The 15,300-nt window shown below is 43.1% G+C and overlaps 1 protein-coding gene across 3 annotated transcripts in view; it reads left to right on the top strand.

Moving 5' to 3' along the window:
• The window catches only part of ANO10 (anoctamin 10), a 1,956,032-nt gene that overhangs the window by 1,028,251 nt on the left and 912,481 nt on the right, over nt 1–15,300 (top strand). The gene's annotated exons all lie outside the window — the stretch shown is intronic.

Below are 15,300 nucleotides of genomic sequence, written 5' to 3'. Positions count from 1 at the left end.
GCAACTTTCACCAGGCTAACTGCAAGGAAAGTCCTGCAGGCTCTGGGATTCATGGCATCTTGCATCCTACTAATCCCATGTGCAAAGTTGCATATGAGGAAACTTCAATGTTCCCTAAAAAACGTATGGTCTCAACACAGCCACAGCTTGGAAACAATCATACCACTCATTCCATGCCTTCAAAAGGAATTTTTGTGGTGGGCTCAAGCTTGCCAAAGAAACACAGGTCTCCCTTTCTGTGTACCTCAAGCAACTCAAATCATCACAACAGACGCCTCAGACTATGCCTGGGGAGCACATATGACAGATCAATGCATTCAGGGAAAATGGTCCCAAAAAGAGAAGCACCTGCACATCACCTTCCACTATACTCTAAATCCAGAGGGGCTTTTGCCACAGCAGTCTTGCAGGGCATCCTCGCTCCTCCTACTTCCACTTAGTGCCTACCACCCCTACTTAGCTTTGGGATTCCTCCCAGCTGTAATGACTGCAGCTGTATGCACAATGAACATAGTACAGTTTTGTACCTACCATAAATGTAGATGTTCGAGTGCTCAAACAGCTGCAGTCCAGGTTACCCCCCCTCTGTCCCCTCTTAGGACAGGCCTTGTGACATACACCTTATCATACAACCTATTTGGGGTATTCTCTTATGGTGTATTTGCTTGCAACTACTGTTTTGTGATAATTCTATTTTGCATGTCTGCATGAATTTATGTTTTGCCTTCCTTCTGGGGGCACCTGACATCTGGGGCAAGACAACTTAAGAAAATGGCGTTGGCTGCCTCTTTTATACCCCTGCCGCACTGACATCAGGGAGGAAGTGACGACAACCGACTCCGGACCTAGACTTTGGAATTCGGCCGACCGAGCACCCGCCTGATGGCAGGATAACCCATCTGTAATGACTGTAGCTGTATGAGCACTCGAACATCTACATTTATGGTAGGTACAAAACTGTACTTTACCAAGGCTATAGACGAGGGAAAGGTGGTCCACACAGCCTACCTAGACCTCGCAAAGGCCTTCAACACCATTCCCCACTCAGGTATTATAGACAAGCTCACCAGCCTGAACATAAACCCCTACGTCACGAGATGGGTTGCCATCTGGCTCATGGACAGGACTCACATGGTAAGAGTTGCAGGAGCTAGGTCTGTCTCTAAATGGTTACAAGTGGCATTCCCCAGGGCTCAGTCCTAGGACCCCTTCTGTTCGGCATATAATTCTCAGAGGTACAGGCAAGCACAGGAGGACTATGGCTGACCAAGTTCGCAGACGACTGCAAACTAGGTGCTATAACTGACTCTCCGGCTGACACAGACATCCTCCAAAAGGGTCTCACTGAGACAGATACCTGGTGTCAAAACCATGGCCTCAAGCTAAATGCCAAAAAGTGCATAGTCATCCACTTTGGAAAAATCAAAGTACCCACAAACTACCACATAGGTGGTAGCCCCCTAAATACAGAAGACATAATTAGGGATCTGGGGACCCAAGTAGATAGTAACCTCTCCTTCGATAATCACGTTGCCAAAGTGGTTACAAATTCCTTCTATGTGGCCCACCTAATTACAAAAGGGTTTGCATCCAAATCGAAAGAGGTCATTGGGCCCCTCTACGCATCAGTCATCAGTCCCATCATAGAGTACAATACCCCATTTGGGATGTACCTTGCAAGACATCTGCAACAACTGGAAAGACCACATATGTTCCTCACCAAGAGGATCACTGGCCTCAAGCAGATGCCTTATGCAGCTCGACTGAAGAAACTCCGGCTGTACTCGGTTGCATACCGCCTACTCAGAGGTGATTTCTGCCTGACATACAAGGCCATGTCCAACCCAGAATTGATGGACATGCTCCACCTAAAGAAAACCATATCCCCTCGAGCCACACGCTCCAGAGATCTAAACCTCACCACAACAATAAATAGGATGTGCTGGAGGGATAGATTCCTGTCCCAGAGACTTTCTGTGCTCTGGAACAAGATTCCAATCTACATTAGGCAGAGCTCTTCGTTAACCCTCTTCAAGAGAAACCTTGACGAGTGGATGGGAAACAGAACGTTTACCCCAGGGATCACTTCAATGGTTCTGCTGGACAGAGGCACAGGGAACTAATCTAAGGGGGTGCCGAAAGCCAACACATTCCGGCTAGGCTTATAAATGCCTTCGGGCAGATAGCCTAGTACCTACCTATGAACCTATGTATTAAAGGCCAGAATTTATCTTGGTTGTGGGATTAAGAGAATACACTTATTCTTATACTTTTGGATAGTATCAGAAATAATGAAGGTACATGTAATAAACAGTGGAGTGTGGAATACAGCCTGCCAAGGATGTTGGTATATTTTGTGAAAGCACTTGTTGAAGTAAGACTCTTATTTTCTGTTATTCTCCATTTCTGTAATACCGCAGTATGTTTCATTAATCCATGTAACTAAACCTAGTTTATTCTGCTAGTTTGTGTCTAGAGAATTTTTCCATGACTGTAACTAAATGTACTATGCAAGCTAACTATTTAATTCTTATACCACCATTTTCTACCTTGTTTTTCTTTCTGCTCTGTACATTGACTGGCACAAGCCCAGAATCAAGTGAACTAATAATGATAATAATGTTTGCCTTAGCATAACTTAGTAGAATAACTTGTATATTACCATTACTTACATAGTAAGTAGATAGCTATGCAGTAGCACATCTCTGTGTGCACTATAGTACATGAATTCACACTACCTCAGCCACAGCTACATGGTAATAAAGTGAATTATGCAGTCATGAAAAATGAACTCAGTAGTTCTGTGAATCGCTGTTGCATGTAACTATGGAGGACTGAATAGAACAGTTGTGTGCAGTGAGCAAGAAATTGGATTCTGAAGATGAGTCTTCAGCACCCATTAGCTCCTTGTGCCTGTGCCACCAACCATTCCCCCAAAATGGGATTCCTCAGAAGTTATGTTATAATTATGTAGACAAAGAAGGCAATGCTGAGAGTGGAATGGCAACATTTAATTTTGACTTGCACCCTATCTTTGCTGTTGCCACCTCTTGTTGTTCTGCTGTGCTCTTGTGGCTTGTTTTGTAGTTTGTTCTTCCTGTGTTTGCCACATCCCCATTTTCAGACCAGGGTTGAGTTAGGTAGTGTTGTGGCAACTGAATCATAGTTGGTCTGCTTGTCAGATGTATCCAGGCAGAGCAGTGGTAACTGTTGGACAGAGTTAGGGTAGTGACACTCTCCTCAGTGTACAGATGATATCGGTTATAGTTTATCATTGGGTCCTTTATTATACCATAATAGAGACAAGAGTATTAACACCTAACACTGGTCTATAAGTCTGTAGGTAGGATACAGACCAGTCCAGCACAACACCTTGGATGGATGCTACAATAATACCTTAATCATGTGGTCAGTCATGTGAAATGCTGAGGGTAGATCTAAAAGGACTATAATCGAATAGCGACATTGATCTTACACATTAAGAAGCTTATTGAAGACCCTGGCAAGGAGGCCTTCTGTGTGTTATGTCCAGACTGAAATGGATCACTGATGTTTTTGCCATTCAAATAAAAATCGAGCTGAATATACACATCCTTCTCATGAACTTTCCCAAAAAAACGGAAGGTTCGAGATTGATTCTGGCTCAAAACCTGGCTTAAGGATTGCAGTCACGAAGACCTTATTTAAACAAAATTACAAAAATGCATCCCTCAGAGGAAACACAGTTATATGGTAAATAACTCAGGCCCTCCAGGAATAGTATAACATGTAAGTTGTTTTCGTGTATGATGCGCAAAAGTATATTTTTAGAATTATTTAATTATGTTGGCACAATTGATCAAGTGGGACTCCACAAATGGCCATTGCATAGTTTGGGCAATAGTATTAAAATCACCTCATCATGGTGACCTGTTGAAATAACTATGAACCTCTTATCTCCCTGCAGATGTAGTGCTTACTTCAGTGTATAATCTGCTGTTGTAAAGTAAGGCGATATCTTTGGGCCAGGGCAGGAAATGGTCTAACTGCTGTAAAGTAATTTGTAGTGGGTGCTGATGGTGGTGAGGGTCAGATAGGAGTTGTAGGTCATGATTATGAATTTTTTTTTAACTGCTGGACCAGGACAGCATTAAGGGGGAATTGACATTTGGAGATTGGAAATGCCAAGTGCCTGTATTAAGGAAGCAGGTGTCAGATAGGAAAGCATATTGTTGTTGGTGATTTTTTTCTCTCCCATACAGAATCACAAGAGAGGCTTGCAGCAGCACACTGCTGCATTTGGCACCTATTACTGGTGAATCAATCTAAATGCTGCTGAAGTGTAAACCCTGGCAGAGTTTGACAAGACAATAAGTAAGAAATACACGGTGGATTATTACCCCTCCTTCATTTCAAAATAAAGTGTGAAATGAAACATCAGTAGACAGCATGGACATAGGGCTGGCATCCATAGTGTAGATATACTACACCAGCACAGTACTATGTAGGTCCTATCCTGGAAGGGGTCTACTTCTATTCGCTGACAGCCCATTTCACTGAAACCCATTTGGTTGACAGCTCATTTCATCGACAAACATTTTAGGTGGGGGGCTGCGCCACCCACACCTCCCCAATGTGGGGGGCTGTGCCCCCCACCCCCCCAACTATATATAACAACTCCACAGTCGCACAACAGTGGGGAGGGGGGCAAAACCCAGGTTTTTGCCTTGAATACTTTTGTCAATGAAATGAGCTGTCGACCAAATGGGTTTCAGTGAAATGGGCTGTCAGCGAATAGAAGTAGACCCCCTGGAAGACAGTACATGGCAGTAGTGAGAGACAAAATCTTCATTATGCAGCATTCTTCTTTCATAACTAGGTCTTCAGCCTGTTGCTTTGAAGTCTCTGCAAACTTTCAGACAGAAGTAGTTATGCTGGTCTTTACATTATCAGTAACCTTAGAACTGTTGCCAAATCGAATAGTTCGCTGATGAATGTGCCTCGACTGAAGAGCAGCATCCATTCCCATAGAGTAGTAGAATCTGCAGTTTGACAGTTGCACAGCATTGCCATTCTGAGTGTATTTGTTGGCATACACTCACAGCATTGCCATTGCGAGTGTATGCTAGCAAAAAATAATGTAGTAGTTACTGTGAATTGAAATATGCACACTCACACATAACCAGTAGTACAATTTTAGCCTAATTTAATGTTAAGCTGTCCAAACTAAGCAGTCTAAGTGACAGTTGTCTAATTTAAAATAATGTTTTGCTTTTTCGTTTCATTGCGTGAACTGAATTGTTAAATGTTCAGTTGTATTACAATACTCTTGTTTTTGTAGAGTAGTGCCTTCCTAACTGCTAGTTTTACGTACTAAAAAATTAAGAAAGTAAAGAAATTTATCAATAATTAAACCTACTTATCATTTTAGCATTACAGGATGTATTCACCAGCAACTTGTACAGTATCTCTCTTTACATAACATTATAGCAAATTGCCAGCATGGCTTTAGACCACACCATAGTACCACCACTGCCCTCCTCTCCTTTGTGGATACTATCAACAGGAATCGCAACAATAACCTTCTCTCTTCTGCTCTATTTATTGATCTATCTAAAGCTTTCGACATGGTCAACCACCCTTCTTTAATCAATATCCTAAAATCCCTCTCATTTGATAGCCTAGCTATTAAATGGTTTAGTTCATATCTGAGCAACAGGCAACAAGCTGTTCTATGGGATAACCACATTTCTTCATTATTGCCAATTTCTATTGGAGTCCCTCTGGGCTCTATAATTGGTCCGCTTCTCTTCTCCCTCTTCATTAATGATCTTCACTCAGTTATCCCTCAAGCTACCTGTATTCAATACGCAGACAACTCTACCATTATTTGTTCAGCAGCTTCTTCTATAGAACTAAACTCACTGACTCAAAATATCTTCAATACAGTAGAAACATGGTTTACTAGACGGTACCTCCTTCTAAATGCCAAAAAAACTAAACTTCTTCTCTTCACCCCTACCTCTCGGACCCCCCCCCTTTAAACTTCACTATCTCTTCAAACAATGCCACTGTCATCTCTCCTGACACAACAACTAAACTGTTAGGAATAACCATTGATAATAATCTCACTTTTGATCAACACATCAACAATACCATTAAATCAGTCAACAGAAAAATAGGATCCTTATACCATATCAAACTATTTCTAACCCCATCTACTAGAGCTAAAATTGCCCTCTCCCATCTCATATCTACTCTCTTTTACGCCTCTCCTATTTTCACCAACCTTAAGAAAGCTAACCTTAACAAACTAGCTACTTGCTATAACAGCATTGTCCGCTTTGCCACTGGGAACCCCTATAGAACCCATCACTGTCTTAATTTGAAACTTTTAGGCTGGCTAGAACTACAAAATTATCTTATAATCTCACAACTCACTATTGCCCACAAAATACTGTACCAACCTGACAATACCCCTATACTCTCACAACTTTTAACCCCTTACAGTAATCTTAACTCCCTTCGTTCCTCTTGTAAACTCTTGACCAGATCAATAAAGTCTAACAACTATGCCGGCGACTCTTTATTCACTAATACTGTTGGTAGAAGATGGAATCTGTTACCTAGTGATATAACTCTGATCACATCTTTTCCTCTTTTCAAACAAAAACTCAAGCTATACTTACAAAATCACTGGCTCTGTTCCTGTAGTACACCAGACTGACATTCTTCTCTACCCTTTTACTTTACCTCTACTTGTTCCACTCCTCTTACTTTCAACTTACCAATTAAGCTACCTCCTAGGGTACCTTTTGCCCAATGCATGGCTTCTTTTGCTCTTCCTGCTTCTCTCAGCTCTCTCCCTCCTCTCCTTGTCACTTCTTTTTCTCCTTACTTTCTTTACTGTCTACTGCTTCTTCTTTTTTTCCTAGATTTCTCCACTACTCCTTACTTTCCCTGTCTCTTGTACTTTATATGCTATTTATCAACAGCCTTTATCCTATAATTATAATGTTCTGTAACTGACTATGTATTTTTCTTTGCCTACTGTAGTTTTTATGTAAGCTGTCCTTTTTGGACATTTTTCTATTTTTGTCATTTTTTTACAAATATGTCTACTTTGTTCTATTGTGCTTTTTTTGTGTGTGGAGCTTTTCTCCCCGGGCCTCTACTGAAAATGGACATATATCCAGCTTAGACTAGCCCGGTCAACAAATGTAAAATAAAAAAATAAATACATACCTTATATAAAGAGAACATTTATAACCCATCTCCAGATAAAAAACATTAAAACATTAATGTTTACGGACTCTGATATGTTTGCAGAATCTAATTATCACCTGCAGCACTGACACAATACTGGTTATCATCTACAGCACTTAAACAAGAGAATTAATGTGTTGCTCCATCAAGATTAGTTAAATCATACACATGCATTGAAAATAAGAATTAATGCTGAATATAGAACCGTTTGATGTTTAGCACAGAACAAGCAGTAAGGTGCCAGTGCTTGTTATGAGCAAATGTTGATCACTGTACAGCTCCATCTGTTCAGTTTAATATACTTGTATGGTACAGTCTTGTAAATACTGTGGGAAACTGTGAATAAAGTAATCGTCTTAATTAAAGCAGAGGTACTTAAGTATAAATGGCTTGTGACAGGCTCTCTACACAGGCTACAGAAAATTGCTACATTAAACCAGGAAGGCATCTTTTGACCGTTTTGTAGTGGAGTTATGAAATTCTTTAACTTATCAGGTCATATGGTCGAACTTTGTGACATAACCATAGATATGTTACAACAGTAAACATCTTGTGATTGTTTCCTTCATGTGGCACAAAATACTTGTGCATGAAGGCAACACAAAACAGGAGTAAGTATATTTCTCTTTTTTATATGTAGATATATTATGTTGATACATAGAGATATATGGATATAGATATATTTGCACTTATTAATTCACAATTAGATTCACAGAGCTACTTCATTTGCTTCCATTTTGCCTAAGCCCTTACTGTCCCTGTTTTCCTTATAGCGCCTCACTTGTGACACTGGATCTAACTCTTCACTAAACAGACCTTTCAGGTTCTCAAAAGGAATAAATAACCTGCATTGCTTGTCCAGTTAGGATCTTGTGAGTGAAAACTTTGTGAGACATACGAAAAGGAGCCATCATTCAACAGTTTGGCTGATCAGGATAATATGCAGTGACGTGGTGCACATTAGTGCATGTGTCTGCATAGTGAACTCTGGATATCTCTTACTCTGCTACCACTCTTCAGTTACCATGCTTATACAGCTTTTGGTGTTCCTTAAAGGTCACAGAAACAGAGCTAAATTTCACAACTTCTTTGTGAGATAAGAGGAGACCAGGGTCTCTGCTACACCATCCTTTCCCTTCCTGCCCTTCTATTGAGCTGTGTTCCCAAACCCATTTCAAGAGCAGTGACTTACCTCTTTGTCAGTAGGCTTGCAACAGAACAGTAACTATTTAAATGGTTTGTGGGTGCAGCCAATAACAGTTTATGCATTGTATTTGATACTATTATCTTTTTTTGATTACCAGTTTGCCCCTGTTCACTAAAATGTGACCTCTTCTGATTGTAGCTTTTGGGGGGGGGGGGGTGAGACACAAATTACAGGTCAGAAAAATCATATGTAACATGGTATTTACAGTGGAGTCATTACTGTTCAGCAACTGGTTTAATAAAATAACATGTATAGCAAACAGATGGTCAGTTGATGTTAAACAGTGAAGATTGGTATCGGCAGACAGGAAACTATTCATAAGTAAAACACCTTTAATCTGATGTTTTCCTTTTCATATGATCATAGGAAGTTACTAGGCTGTTGGCCCTGAGGCCCTTACAAGCTTAGCCAAGAATTTAGCCCATGTTCCGACAAGTCAGCAGCCGATGCCCCTGTCCAGCAGGAACACGGGTGGAATCCCAGGGGTGTATTTTCTTTTCCCCATCCAGTTATCCAGGTTACGCTTAAAAAGGGTTAATGAGGTACTCTGCTTGACATGGAGAGGGAGTCTGTTCCACAGAAAGGTTGTCCCTGGGACAGAAGTCTGTCCTGCCAACAAGTCCTATCGATGTAACAGACTAGGTTGAGGTTGCACGCTTGGGTTACTTCAGTGGAGCTTGACTTGTGGATATGCAGCAATCCCATCAAGGCAGAGTCTGAGATTGCTTTGTATGCCAGACAGAGGTCACCCCTGAGGAGTCTGTATGAGACTGAGTAGAGGGACGGGGCATTTAGCCTGTCAGTGTAGGGTAGATGTTTGAGGCCATGGATTCTCCTTGTGAGGAACCTTTGTGTTCTCTCCAGCTGCTGCTTGTGCTTTGTGAGGTACATGCCAAAAGGGGCATTGTACTCAATAATGGGTCTTAGAGTACAGGGATGTTATGACCTCATTGTCCCTGGATGAGATACCCTTACTAATGAGGTGGACCATGTAGAAAGCTTTCTGTACAATGCAGGCAATGTGGTGGTCAAAAGTCAGATTGCTATCAACCTGGGTGCCCAAGTCCCTCACAACTGATTGCGTGCTTAGGACCTTGTTATTAATGTGATCATTTGTGGAGACGTCACTCTCCCCAAAAGGGGATGATGATGCATTTTTTGGCATTCATTTTGAGGCCATGTTTCTGGCACCAGTCATTTGTTTGGGTAAGACCCTCTTGGAGGATGTCCACATCATTAAGGGAATTGATGACAGCACCCAGCTTGCAGTCATCTGCCAACTTGGTCAGCCATGGCCTACTGGTTTTGGCCCCTCATCTCAGAAAAGTATATCCCAAACAACAGAGGCCCCAATATCAATCCCTGGGCTATACTGCTCTTTATGGGTCTACTCTTTGAGGTGGCTTCCCCTGTTTTGCCTAGGTGGATTCTATCAGTGAGCCAGTTTGCTATCCATCTGGCAGTGTATGGATTGATGCCTAGCTGAGAGAGTTTATCTGTTGTACCCGAGTGGGGAATAGTATCGAATGCTTTGGCCAGGTCAAGGTAGGAAGCGTGCACCATTTTCCCCTGATCCATGGCTTTGATGGCTGTCTCAAAGAAGAAGACCAAATTTAGCAGTCATGACCTCCCCTTGACAAAACCAAACTGTGTGGGATCGAGTGTTTGGAAGTTGTCAGTGTTCTTGTTAATGAGGTCCATGATAGTCTGTTCCATGGCCTTGCAGATCTGGGTAGTTAGGCTGATGGGTCTATAATTTCTTGGATCGGTGGATACCTTGTGCAAAGGGATGACAGAGGCTGTCCTCCACTCGGCTGGGATGAAGCCGGTACTCACGCTTTGGTTGAGTAGCGTGCCTAACGGTGCTGCAAGTTCCTGCCTGAGTTCATGTAGGATGCTGCCTGGGATGTTATCGGGTCTCATGGAGGCTGTAATTTTGCCTTTGAGAGGGCAGTGATGACTTGCTCCCTAGCGATGAGGAGGGGGGGCAGGTGCTGGGGATGTCCTGATTTACTGATGGGGGGACAGAGGGGTGAAGTGTTCACTGAACCTGTCTGTCAGCAAGTTGACAATATGTACAGCGTTTGTGTATGGGGTGCCCTTGACCACCAGTTCTGAGCAGATCTGAGTGCTTCCTTTGAGATTGTGGACATATGTGAAGAAGGCCTTATGACTGTCTTTAGTGGATGTGGCCAGTTTGGACTCTTAAGTTTGCTTTGGAGGATTTCACTAGTGCTCTTATTTGCTTGTTCAGACTACAGAGAAATTGCTTCCAGTTAGGCATCTGCTCCTTCTTGATCCTGGACAGCAATATTTTACTTTTGTTATAGAGTTTATTTATTGCAGATGTCCACCAGACAGGTTTACTCTTCCTTGAAGAGGATGATTTTGTCCTGCCGGTATTCCTGATTCCATGCAGCTATATAAATGCTTGTATAGTACTTTGGTTCAGGTTTGGGCATATGTGCCATTTCCTATGGAAGGGGAGGGGGGCTGTGACGCTGTTTATACCTTCCCTCTGGAGGTTGCAATCAGCTTTGGAGAAGTTTTTTTTTTTTACCCTAGCTGGGGGAGGGGGAGGTCAGGGGATGGTGAATTTGAAAGTGACCAATTTGTGGTCGGATCTTTCCAGGCAAGATAACACTGTAGGGATATGTTGGTTAATACCAAGTCCAAGATGTTATCACCACTTGTGGAGGTGTCAACCAGCTGATCCAAGGCATGTGCTTTGACAAAATCAAGGAATCTCTGGACATTTGTGTTTTGGCATGAGTAGTTCTTCCAGTCTATGGTTAGAGAGCTAAAGTCGCCCAGGATCACAGTAAAGGGTTAAAACGTGATAGATTCGAAGACGTCCAGATAGGTGGAGTGGGCATCTTGAGCCAAAGTTGGGGGTCTGTAGCTAGCTGTGATTTGAATAGGGGTCTTGTCGATGGTTAACAGCACCTGGACTGTCTCCTATACATCATACTGTTTGACCAGTCTGCAGGTGTGTATGTCTTTAGTATGTATTGCAACTCCACCTCCTTTTGCTTTGCTGCCCACGGTTTGGGGTGTGAATGTGTGATAGTATGAGTAACCTGGTATGGCTGGGATGCACTCTGCAAATCTGAACCAGGTTTCTGTGACTGCACAAATATCAGCATCTTTCACGGTTAAGAATGCTTGCAGTGAGTGCAGATGTTCTTCGTGTTTCACTGTTGCAGATCTCACACGGGGGTTATCTGCCTGCAGGTGGTACCAAAATTCAAAATGCTCACCCTTCAGCAGCTTCTTCCTATTCTGTCTAACGATGCCTGGTTAGCCACCCTAGACCTAAAAGAAGCCTATCTCCACATCATTATCAGGGACTCATTCAGGAAATACCTACATTTCAGGGCAGGATCTATGCATTATCAGTTCTCTGCACTTCCCTTTGGCTTATCCACTGGTCCCAGAGTCTTCACAAAATGCCTGGCTCCAGCCACTGCCTATTGCAGACAGAGAAATATTCAAATTTACCTGTATTTGGACAATTGCCTGATTCAGGCGGACAGTCAGGAATAGCTGTTGTAGCATCTGACATTTGTAAAGAGCCTTCTAACCTCCCTGGGGTACACTATCAACGAAAAGAAGTCAAAACTAGTCCCCAGTCAAAGATTGTATTCCTGGGAGCAAGCTTGGACACAGCATCCCAGATGGCATTCCTTACTCCAGATAAACAAGCTCAAATGGCCACCAGAACCCAGTTATACGCAAGGAAAATCCTGCAGGCCCTAGGGTTCATGGCCTCTTGCATCCTCCTAATTTCATATGCCAGACTGCATATGAGGAAACTTCAGTGGTACTTAAAAAGTTTTTGGTGCCAACATTCTCAGGACCTGGAAACTGTCATACCTATCATACCTTGTCTAAGGACAGAGTTTCTTTGGTGGGCAGTAACATGCAACCACAACAAGGGACTTCCCTTTACTCAACCACACACCACCCAGACACTAACCACAGATGCATCAGACTATGCCGGGAGGGGGGGGGGGTCACACCTGGATGAGAAGTGCATTCAGGGCCACTGGAGCCCAAGTCAAATTCATCTGCACATCAACCAAAAAGAGATGTTAGCTGTTCAGCATGCTCTAACAGCTTTCAAATCCATACTCTCACCAGGACCCCTGCTAATAAAAACAGACAACACCACAATTATGTGGTACATCAATAAGCTGGGGGGGAGCCCACTCTTAACCACTCTGCAGGCTAGCCATGGCCCTGTGGAACACGGCCGTGGACACGCATGTTCATATGCAAGCTCAGTTCCCGCCAGGCAAACAAAATTCACTGGCAGATGACTTAAGCAGTAAATCTGCTAGACCCACATGAGTGGCAATTGGATTCCAGCACCTTCAGTCTTCTAATCCAGAACTGGGGGACCCCAGAGGTGGACCTCTCTGCCTCCCACTGCAGTCACCAACTAGCAGGGCCTGGAAAGTGGATGCCTTATCCTTCCAGTGGGAAAACCTCTCAATCTATGCATTCCCCCCTCTGCCCCTTCTCTCAATAATAATACTCAAGATAAGACAGGACAGACCAAGGACAATCCTGATTGCCCCATACTGGCCACACCAGCACTGGTACCCACTACTGCGCAGTGTGTCACCAGTGCCACCCTGGCACCTACCCCAGATCCCAGCCCTTCTCACTCAGCAGGGGGACAGATCATGCATCTGCAACTGCAAACCCTGAATCTTGCAGCCTGGCTTATTCCTTGATTTCTCCCACAGTGACCAGCCTAAGCAAGCAGGCACTGGACATCATTCTTGAAGCCAGAAGATCCAGTACAAGGAAATCCTATGCTGATAAGTGGAAAAGGTATTGCGCCTGGATTCAGTCTAAAGGAGAGGGCACAGCACTGCCCTCCTTACCTCTAATCCTGAATTACCTAGCAGATCTACTCCACTGAGGCCTATCCTTCTCCTTCATTAAAATCCATGCCTCTGCCATCTCGGCTCATTACAACACTGAGCCACCTTTCTTCTCTCACCCTCTCATCAAACAGTTCCTGAGAGGGGCAAACAACTTAAGGCCACCGAGGAGAGCAACCACCCCTGCTTGGGACCTTAACTTTGTACTGGAAAAGCTCACACTCCCTCCCTCCCTTTGAGCCTGCATCTTCAGCAGAGTTAAAATTCCTCTCTTGGAAAACAGCCTTGCTTCTGGCCATCACTTCAGCTAGAAGAGTGTCTGAGCTACAAGCACTGATGGCTGTTGAACCCTTCATTATTTTTCATGCTGACAGGGTTTCACTCAGAACTAATCCTTCCTTTATGCCTAAAGTGGTGTCCAGTGTGGCTCTCAACCATTCTATCTATTTGCCAACCTTCTTCCATAATCCTCAAAATAAAGGGGAAAGGAGTAAGGATCCTGCACTCCTTGGACGTGCACAGACAGCTCAAATTCTACCTGGATAAGACTAAACCCTTCAGGAAATCTGACCAGTTACTACTCAGTTTTGCACCAGGGGCAGAGGGCAAGCCCATTTCAAAACAAACAATTTCCAAATAGATAGCATGCTGTATCCATTTCTGCTACAAACACCATGGGAAACCAACTCAGGGGGTCAGAATACATTCCACTAGGGCAACGTCTGTCTCTACAGCATTCCTCAGGGGAGTCCCTACCAGGGACATTCTGGAAGCTGCTACCTGGCGTTCTGTACACACCTTCACCAAGCATTACCACCTGCCTTTCTTTTCCAAATGCAGGGCGGGTTTTGCAACAGCAGTACTGCAGGGCATACTATCCATCCCCAACTCTTCTTGACTGCCTCCACCCTTTCTTCAGTTTTGGGAATGAACCCAGGTTTGATGACTGCAACAGTGAAACACGAACAACATAGTACAGTTGTGTATACTTGCCATAAATGTAGATGTTTGACTGTATTCACTGTTGCAGTCCTAGTTTCCCTCCCTCCAGCCCCCTTCTCTCTCTCTCTCTCTCTCTCTCTCTATCTCTGTCCTCTCTGTGTCTATTACTCACTCCTTTCTGGGGTATTGGTATTGCTATTTACTTTTTACTGGTGGTGATGCTCCCACCATACCTTAGCTCCCTATTGGGGGCTCCTGACATTTAGGGCAGGAAAAACTGATGTAATGGCGTTGGCTGCCTGTTTTTATACCCCTGACGACCTGACATCAATCCTGGAGTGACAGCAACCGATGCAGAAATACTAAGTATCTAGTATTTGGGGTGACTGAGGGCTACCTGCAGGCAGATAACCCAAGTGTGATGACTGCAACAGTGAATACACTCGAACATGTACATTTATGGTAAGTATACACAACTGTACTTCTTGAGGTTAAAGCAAATGTCTCTAAGTAAGCTATTATTAAGTGTACTTTAACTTTGTATTAATTGCTTTTTGATGTGTTTATTGCTTTTAACTGTCTGTATTCCTATTGGGGGGCTTATACCATGTGATCTTGCTTGTTTTAGTATTTAAATGGAAGTTTTGATATTGTTTTTTTTTTGCACTGATGAAGGGATTTGTCTTCCCAAAAGCGTTGTTTTATTAAAATAGCATTTCTACAAGTCCAGTGTATACTTCCAGTACTCCCTGTCTGAGTTTTCATAAGGTGTCTTTTATAGGGGATGGATTAGATTAAGGGGAAAGCCTTTACCTCTACTTTAAGAGGCAGAGGCTACAGCATTCAATTCAGATCAAAATGATGATGAAAGCAATGTTAATTTGGTCAATATGCACACATAAAATGTAAAATTTCAGAGACTATTGGAAAGACACTACACTAAGTACAGCTAGACTGAACATATAGAGAGAGATTAATGGGAGAAAATAGAAGCAGAACAGCCCAACTACA

This window comes from Protopterus annectens, chromosome 3.part0 (genome assembly GCF_019279795.1).
Source record: "Protopterus annectens isolate FY-2018-M chromosome 3.part0, PAN1.0, whole genome shotgun sequence".
In the NCBI taxonomy this organism is placed as follows: Eukaryota; Metazoa; Chordata; order Ceratodontiformes; family Protopteridae; genus Protopterus; species Protopterus annectens.
This window is presented reverse-complemented; position numbering and strand designations above follow the sequence as displayed.